This window comes from Corythoichthys intestinalis, chromosome 4 (assembly GCF_030265065.1).
Source record: "Corythoichthys intestinalis isolate RoL2023-P3 chromosome 4, ASM3026506v1, whole genome shotgun sequence".
NCBI classification, from domain to species: Eukaryota; Metazoa; Chordata; class Actinopteri; order Syngnathiformes; family Syngnathidae; genus Corythoichthys; species Corythoichthys intestinalis.
In genome coordinates, this window is record NC_080398.1 from 26,988,352 (window position 1) to 26,997,197 (window position 8,846).

General features: G+C 36.9%; 1 protein-coding gene across 3 annotated transcripts in view; it reads right to left on the reverse strand.

The window, feature by feature from the left end:
* The window catches only part of zyx (zyxin), a 35,601-nt gene extending 27,285 nt beyond the window's left edge, over positions 1–8,316 (reverse strand). Inside the window, exon 1 of one of the 3 annotated variants that reach the window (XM_057834820.1) lies at positions 8,034–8,316. The gene's annotated coding sequence lies outside the window, so the exon portion shown is untranslated. Of the gene's footprint in view, positions 1–7,476; positions 7,851–8,022 lie in introns of those variants that run through there. The other 2 variants (XM_057834818.1, XM_057834819.1) reach the window with 2 other exon arrangements.
* Between the last annotated feature and the right edge of the window lie 530 nt (positions 8,317–8,846).

An 8,846-nucleotide genomic window follows, 5' to 3' on the forward strand; every position in this document is an offset into this window, starting at 1 on the left:
AATATAAGATATATTCGTCTAAAATAATCCTAAACGATTATATTAGCAATTTTAATACTCCTGTTAGAAAGATTCCATGGATATGTGTTCGTTCCCATAGCAACCAGTCAGTTTCCTGTTATTGTCCTACGTCATGCACGCTGCGTATTCCTCGGACTGAGAATAAGAATCGATAAGGGAATCGATAAAGAATCAAATCGTTAAGCAATATTGATAATGGAATCGGAATCGTAAAAATCTTATCAATTCCCATCCCTACTGTTTAATATCAGCTAAATTTAGTCAGACTACATCTACATATTGGTCGGTTAATTATATCATAGCTGATCACCAGGACTGAATTCAAAATTCCCCAAATCTTCGTTGTTGAAATCACCCAGTCCTAGTCTCAACTACGTTTTAAGTTTGATGTTTATCGACCAGAGATATATCCAACTACATTGCAAAATCACGAAGCCTGAGTCGGGTTTTAAAAAAAAATTTTTTTTTTTAAAGATGACCACAAACAGCTTTCTGGCCACTCCTTTTACATGACAATGGCTAAAAATGCAAAAAAAGTGGCCTCGAAGAGGAAGTGAAAGTGACACAGCCCATGTTATCATTTCCGCCCGATCAACCATCTGTTAATACAGAAAACTAGAGCATGACCAAGTATATCATTAAAAAATTATTTTTTTAAATGGAACATGAGGCTGCATTGCCGCCATTTTGCTGCCATTTTACAAGCTTGTTCTCCTGTAAATAGACCCTCATATATAAAAACCTGTACAGATGGATCCGTCGCAGTATGAGTAAAATACTTATGTAAAACTAAAATAATCAGTTGCAGCCGTGGTGAAAGTGGTAACAGCTGGCTCTTAACAGAACCGGTTCGACTGTATAATAGAGGGTGACACAAGTGGGTACAAAATTTGCACTTGCGATACCTTGTTTCCAAGAGACCAGCGCCTTTCGTACTCCCATAATTGATGTCAATTGATGGTGCTAACAGGTTGCATGTGTTCCTTGGTAGGGTCCTGAGCGGTTTATAGTACGCTGACATCAACTCCAACCTCAACCCCAAGGCTACTAGCTAATCTGTCTTGAAACTTGATCTCAGGGATGTGAGTGAGACCCTTTGCGGTGGAGAGAAATGTTGCATTACAGCACAATGACATCACCTTCTGTGCTGTTTTGTCCCCCCCCCCAAGCAACGCCACTCCATCTGTGCTGACTTAAGCTTTGCAATACCCAAATGAGGAACTCTGGCTATGGCTAATCTCCGCCATATTATTTTTATATGTTGTTCATCCTGCAGTTCCCTTGTCACTTGAACTCAAAAACGTCATTTACTATCGTTTCCCTTTGGCAGCTGCAATGCAAGACAGCATTACATAGTCTTACCGCAGTTCTGGAGCCCAAATCACATGGTTTAAGTAAACTAGCTATGACATACCTTTGACATGACCGAATTGCTTGGTACTGTACATGGGAGGAGAGTTAATACATCGCTATTACCATGAAGGAGCTAAAAAAGGCAACAGGGCTGAGACGCTCTACTCAATATCTGGATAATTATTGCAACTTACACAAGTTGAATAACAATAGTCAGCACTTTACGATCCCATGTGGTGTTTAAGCAAAGAAAACTGCTTCCAGGCATTTTTTTCTGTTTATCTCTGTGATGTCTCAGTGTCACATGAACACAGTTATGTTTGGAAACGGGGTCTATTTGATGGGGGGGAGGAGTTGCATTTATATCTATATTTTTAAGGGATTAGAACTCTTGAGGTGTAATACTTAAGCTAATTCTGGTTCATACATTGTAGTCTGACTTAGTAAGTAGGTACAAAGTATCCTAAATGTCATTTAATTAAACATTAAAAAAATAAATAAATAAATAAATAAAATAATTTTAAGTATTATTGATGATCAGAGATGTGAGCCCACTGTAATTTACCAGCTGAGGCTTATCAATATTTTAAGTAGGAGTGGGCGATCTTAAGATGGAGGTTAAAGACTGAAAAAAAATCATTTAAGATCGATCTCAAATATCAGTTGTGTTATATTTAATCAACTACATGAAAATACAAATTAGTTTGGCAGATTTTGAACAGTCCCTCAAAGAGGTTTCAATGTTGATGGTTTTGAAGAAGATTATTACACTTCCGGTAAATTGTAAAGCTAGACACACGCAAAAAAAATTACACATTGTGCACTAAAATACAAAATATTTTTAATTTTTCGGGCACCAGCTAGCTTGATGCTAATAAACAGTGCGAGACACCATTATATAAAAACTGCATACACATAAGAACGAAGTTGAGAAATATTGTAAAAAGAATTGAGATCAGATGATATGGGGAAAAGAAAACTTTCTTTTTTGGTGGGGCCTGATTGCCCAGCCTGGTAACGTTTTCTTTTGTTCCTGGAATTGAGGAAGCTTTATGGTTAAAACAAATGTTCCTGATTTGATGACGTGATTAGAAATCGGGCTCAGTCATGTGATTTTCAGACGATCAGACAGATTTTTGGAAATTATTAAGCTTATGTAAGAAACTAATCAAACAATTTAAATACAACAGTATTTTGTGCTGTGCAAATGTACAAAAATTATATATATATGGGGGAAAACACAGACAAGGCTGAAAAAGCAGTTTCTGCTCCTTCACCCCTCTTTAGAATAAACTGCTGTATTTTAAGCCAAAAGAACTGTTGTGTTTGATCGAACAATATGTCTATATGCTGCCACTGCAGTTTCATGGCGCATCAAGCCCACAAACTATTGTTAATTTGTCTGTTTTACCCTGGAGACCTGCGTTTACAGACACCGTGCAATCGCTTTGTTTCAAACTAGCCATAAAAAGAAGGTAAGTAATTATATTTATTATTCGAAATGTCAATCATTTTTAGCTTGAAATCATTAATTAATGTCTAATATCTAGTTTAAAAAAAAAACGACTTTATAGAATTATTCACTCGCATATTTTAAACTTCTAAACAAATTACGTCACAATGAAAAAAGTGTAAATGGGTCACGGATATCTACATAATAACTATCGCTTAATTGTATTTTTTTTTGTTACCTTTTCATTTTCCCCGATATTTTAGATGATAAATAATCGATCCAAACAAAGGGGGAAAAAATGTTTGAAAGGGTCAAATCTGGCGGTGAAAACATGGTGATATAACAAGGGTCGCGATGCAGAAATCGCAGACAAAAAGGAGAGGTTGAGATTGTCTTTTTCATATGTTTACCCTTTTAAACGTTATTTTTCAATTTTTCTTTGGATCGAATATTTATCATCCAAAATATTGGGTAAAATGCGACAGGTATGAAAAAAATACAATTAAGCGATAGTTATGAGGTAGGTATCCGTGACTTTTTTACAGACGCCAATTTTTTCTTTGTGACGTAATTTGTTTAAAAGATTGAAATATGTGAGTGAATAATTTTTTAAAGTCCTTTTTCTTTTTTATAAACTAAATATTAGACATCAATTAATGATTCAAAGCTAAAAATGACAGACATTTCGAATAATACATACGATTACTTACCTTCTTTTCATGGCTAGGTTGAAACAAAAGCAGTTGCGCGACGTCTGTAAACGGGGGTTTCCAGGGTAAAACGGACAAATTATTAATTATTATTAAAAATATGTTATTGTTTATATATACTGGACTGTCTCAGAAAATTAGAATACACAATATTCTAATTTCCTGACTGTCTCAGGAAATTAGAATATTGTGTATTCTAATTTCCTGAGACAGTCCTGTATATATACACAGGACTGTCTCAAAAAATTAGAATATTGTGTATTCTAATTTCCTGAGACAGTCCAGTATATTATTAATTAATTAAAAATAGTTCGGGGGCTTAATTCACCATGAATCTGCTATTGCAGCATATAGACATATTGTTCTATCAAACACAACAGTTCTTTAGACTTAAAATACAGCAGTTTATTTTAAAGAGGGGTGCAAGAGCAGAAACTGCTTTTTCAGTCTTGTGTTTTCCGCCATATATATATTTCTTTATTATGTTGCAATCGTTTTGCCCAACCTCAAAAATATATAATAATACCTGGGTGTGCTTTATTTCCCCCTTCTTATTACATTGCTGAAGAATCAGATCAGGACTTGATATCAGCACATCCTCAAAATCAGTCATCTTGGACATCCCTGACTAAAACTGTCAAATGATGCTGCAGTAATATTAGTTTGAAGGATATCTGAAATAAATTAGTGACTTTCCTGATGTAGGCATCACCCATTTTGAAGACCAATCATTTACAATCATGTATACTTTGTATCATTGTAAAAGTGTGTGTCAGTATGTTTCAAGACAACCTCTCTATTGTTCTGACGTAAATAGCACAAGCTCATTCGCTGGAAATTGTGTCTAGGTCACTAATGCAGGGACAAACAAGCCTTCGGAGAAGCAATCTTACAGGTCACTAGACAGCAATTGAGCACTCGTGCTGTGTGCCGCCTCTGATCACACAGAGATGAATAATTAAACCAAGCTTTGTCACGATGCACAATCGGTGAAAAGCAAAGTTCCAACATTCTTGATAGACAAAACAGTAAAGTACATGCCGTGATCGAAGACTGTAAATAGCTTTTGTGTCTCGACTTGTCAAGGCTGCAATTAAATGAGAATTCCCTAGTAAAGCAGCTATGTCTTTACGCATTCAAATGGTCTCCACATCTTCATTTGCCACACTCATATAGTCACGATTCCCACACACATAATCCTCTCAGCGGGAAGTGCCACAATGACCTCAGACAAACCACCACTGGTTTTTCGCTTTAGTTTGTTAGCAACGAAGCCTTGGCTAGGGGCTTTTTCCTCCAACTACAAACAATGCCGAACATTATAATGTATCAGATTGTCAAGAATGCAGCTATATCATATTAAATGTTGTAATTCAATTATATTTCAGTTAACATTTTCTCATTCATAAACGATAGATGACTGATAGATGTCCAATCCAGCACCCCCAAACATCTAGTATATGTCAACAGATGATGGTAAGAACACAAGCTTATTAAATTATTGAGTTTTATAGTGAATAGATGCAGACAGCTTTTGCATAAAACATGCGACGACAGAACTCGTAACTCAATTTACTTATCAGAATCCTTTTATGTCGGGGGTGTCTAACTCACCTTTGTCACAGGCCACATTGCAGTTATGGTTGCATTCAGAGTGCCGTTATATCTGCCAACTCTAATATATGATGGCAGATTTTTATTAAAAAATACAAAATTATTAAGGAGCACTGTAGTACCCAGTAGAATATTTATGTGAATTTTAGTGCTGAATCACTTAATCGATTGACTCGAGTAATTCGGTTACAAAAAAAGATTTGAATTAAATTTTTCTGCGTCGAGTATTCGTTTAATTGAAGTGACGATGTAATGGTTTGTTTTGAAAGTGTTTGCATTTAGTTTTATTGATTTGGGTGGATACACTGCCCTCTAGTAGCAACTGTGAATATGACATAACTACTTTCCGATGGCTGAATCCAGCTGCTCCCTGTTAAGACCGACATAAGCTAAGTTTTTGTTTGAGCTAATGTTTTTTTTTGGTTTTTTTAAATGCATTATTAATTTAGTTCATAGGTTTCCATGTTTTGTTGGAAGATGTGTTTCAACCATTTGTGAAGAGCATTGTAAAAAACAAAAATAAAAAATTAGCATTTAAGCTAGCGGACTTTTGCTATAGAAGTTAGCCAATTGTTCTTTTGTTGTAATTAGATCCTCATTAATTTATTTTTTTGATCGTTTGAGGCTCATCTCAGGTATTTTAATTTGTTATGTTCCTGATCTGATTACTCGATTTTTGGAACTAACTAGTTCATCGATTAATCATCTACTAAAATAATCAATAGCTGAAGCCCTGATAAATTTACTCACAAAGTATATATTTATATTCCCACTCATTTTTCCTTTATTATTGATGAATACAGTATTTTGGCAGCTTATTAGGGTAGTATAGCACAAAAACTGAACTTCTTGCACATGGAAACACCAAGTAATAATGACATTCATACAAATGAAATTTGCTCACAATATTTAACTATGCAATTGTGAATTTCCTCCCAGTCAAAATGGATTGGGCGTCTACTGCCATCAAAAGGTGTTCTCGTTATGAATTTCCCTCTTTTACTACATACAACAAGACATACTCTGTGACCTGGGCTGGCAGTGATAAGCTAACAACTTTTGAATAGATGTCCACTTTACAAAATCTGTAAAAAAAAAAAAAAAAATAGACTGAAAAAGATGGGGTCGTCTTACATTCGCGGTCTAGACATTATACCCATTCACGACGCTAGATGGCGCCAGAAATCATTGAAGCGACATCTTATATTCGCAGGCTAGACATTATACCCATTGACGACGCTAGATGGCGCCAGATATCATTGAAGCGATGTTCTGTCATGACAGATCTCAGCTACTCTCAAGTTTAACCAGTTTTCATTTTTTATTGCAATGTTTTACCTTATTCAGATTTGTTTCAAGACTACAGTTAAGAGTTAGACTTCACTTTGATGGTTAATGCAGTTATTGCAGTTTTGTTGTTTTATCACAATAGATTGGGTTGTTTATATTTCAAAAACCAGAAGCCATTCATTTACGAATGTGATTGCACTTTAGTTTACATATTTAAATGTTCAGATATTAAGATTTGAATGAGGCAAAATAACATGCTTTTTCTCTCAAATATATTGTTATAATCATTTGTTTCAGATGCACTGTGATTATTTTCTGTATAAAAATTAATTTAGTGTTCAAAAAGTCTTTTTTCAAACTTGAGTCTTGAAAAAAAGGGGGTCGTCTTATAATCAGGGCCGTCTTATATGTGGGCCAATACGGTATTAACATTAGTAACATATTAATGTTTTCTAAAGTGACAATCAGAAATTTTGCTTTTTTCTTGGCGGGTAACATGATGTTGCTGGAACAGTTTGCTTTTGAGGGCCTCACAAAATCATGTGGTGGGCCGGATCTGATCCTCGTGCCATGGGTTTGACACCTGTGCTCGTCATCTACATCATTCACCAAGAGGGCCCTTTTTTCAGTTATGTACTTTGATGTACTAGGAAGCTTTGAAATACATTCGTGGCACCATTATCCTTCATCACCATCCCAGTGTTTGTAGTTGACAACGAGGACACCTTAGCAACCTTTGATAACAGCGGATAATCACGGACACGTAGATAAAACTAGGTTGGGACATCTATGACGCTCCACCTTTACCTTCATAAGCAGATAGTAATGGAATTCAAAGCTAAGAGTTGGCTAACAATGCCGCGTGCCAATGGCCTGTGACCAAATGAAATCTTTAAAAAAATAAAATAAAATAAAAATTAAAGGCAAACAGTTCCGTCCTGGTGTGTCAGTCAAATTCGTCGATAGTCCAAGCACACAGCGGCGACATAAAACAAGTCGCTGTTCGTGAGCTCAATCACGGCGGCCGCCACTCACCTGCCAGCAATCCCGGCCGGCTGTCACTCAACCAACGACGGGTCACGTTAGCTTAGCTGAGTGGACCACCAGCACGCCCACTAAACAGCCGAGCCTCACAGAGAGCTACGTAGGGTTTCACAAAAAGGACTCCGGTTCAATAATTCCGCAAATCTTTGAATTAAACAAAAGCTCGAAAGCACCGTGGCTAGCACGCTTTGCTAACAGTCAACTTTTGCCTTTTCTTGCTAGGTTGGTGCTTCCGCATAGCCGCCCTTTTGTCGTGTCCAACAGCTGACAAGAGAATACTATACTAAGCTTCTAATTGTATTGAGCGAAATAACACAAAATGAAAGGTACATTCAACTCAAACTTGAAAAGGGTGTTTGTCATATTACGTGTTTTGAGAGCGACAGCAACCCCTGCAGTTGTTTGATCACATTTCATTACTGCGTGTCACAGCTGTAAAATCCTAAACTGACAGAAGAGTTGTCCTTATTAGGCAACTTGTGTCAGCGTGTCCTAAAACCACACGAAAATAAACAAACCACTTCCTTTTTTACTTACCTAATTCTCACCGTGGTAATGTAGTTGAAGTGGTACTTTCCCTCTTTAACTTGTAACTCTTCTTTTTGCTTGGTTTCTCTTGTTCCAGTTGCCAGTACTGGTAACTTCTCCCTTTCTGTCTCTCTCCCTCTTACTCAGGCTTCCTCTTTCCAGCTGCTAGACCCTCCCCCTGTGCTTTTCAGACTGGATAAGGAATGACAGCATCCTTTCAAACAAGTTCTTTCTCGTTTGACTTTGGCTCAAGACCTGTGTACTACAATGTAAACAGCACCTCACTCTCTCCCTCTCCCTCTTTCTGACTGTGTATGAGGGTCCAGTTAGACCCCTCCCCCTCAACCCCCCCCACAACCACCCCCTTTCTCTCTGAATTCTTGCAGCATTCTTCATTCAATGACATCAACCTCTCTCCTCTCTCCTTCTAAGGTCAGGAGTGGGGGAATGAACTGGGTGAGAGAAGGAGAGATAATCGGACAAGAAAAGCATTATAAGGTACCGATAATATTTGCAACATAGTTTGGATTAAATAGAGCTGTGATTCAACAGCTTTCAATCACCTGAAATAAGTCATTTGATGTGTTGTCCTGAAACGATATTCTTTATCGGTGGGCGATATGACTATTTTTGGGGTATCGGACAATATTGGGTTCGGTCACAAGATCGGATCAGACCCAGTATTCACGTATGTTTCACATACAGTGGGGCAAATAAGTCAACCACCAATTGTGCAAGTTCTCCTACTTGAAAAGATTAGAGAGGCCTGTAATTGTCAACATGGGTAAACCTCAACCATGAGAGACAGTTGTGGAAAAAAAAACAGAAAATCA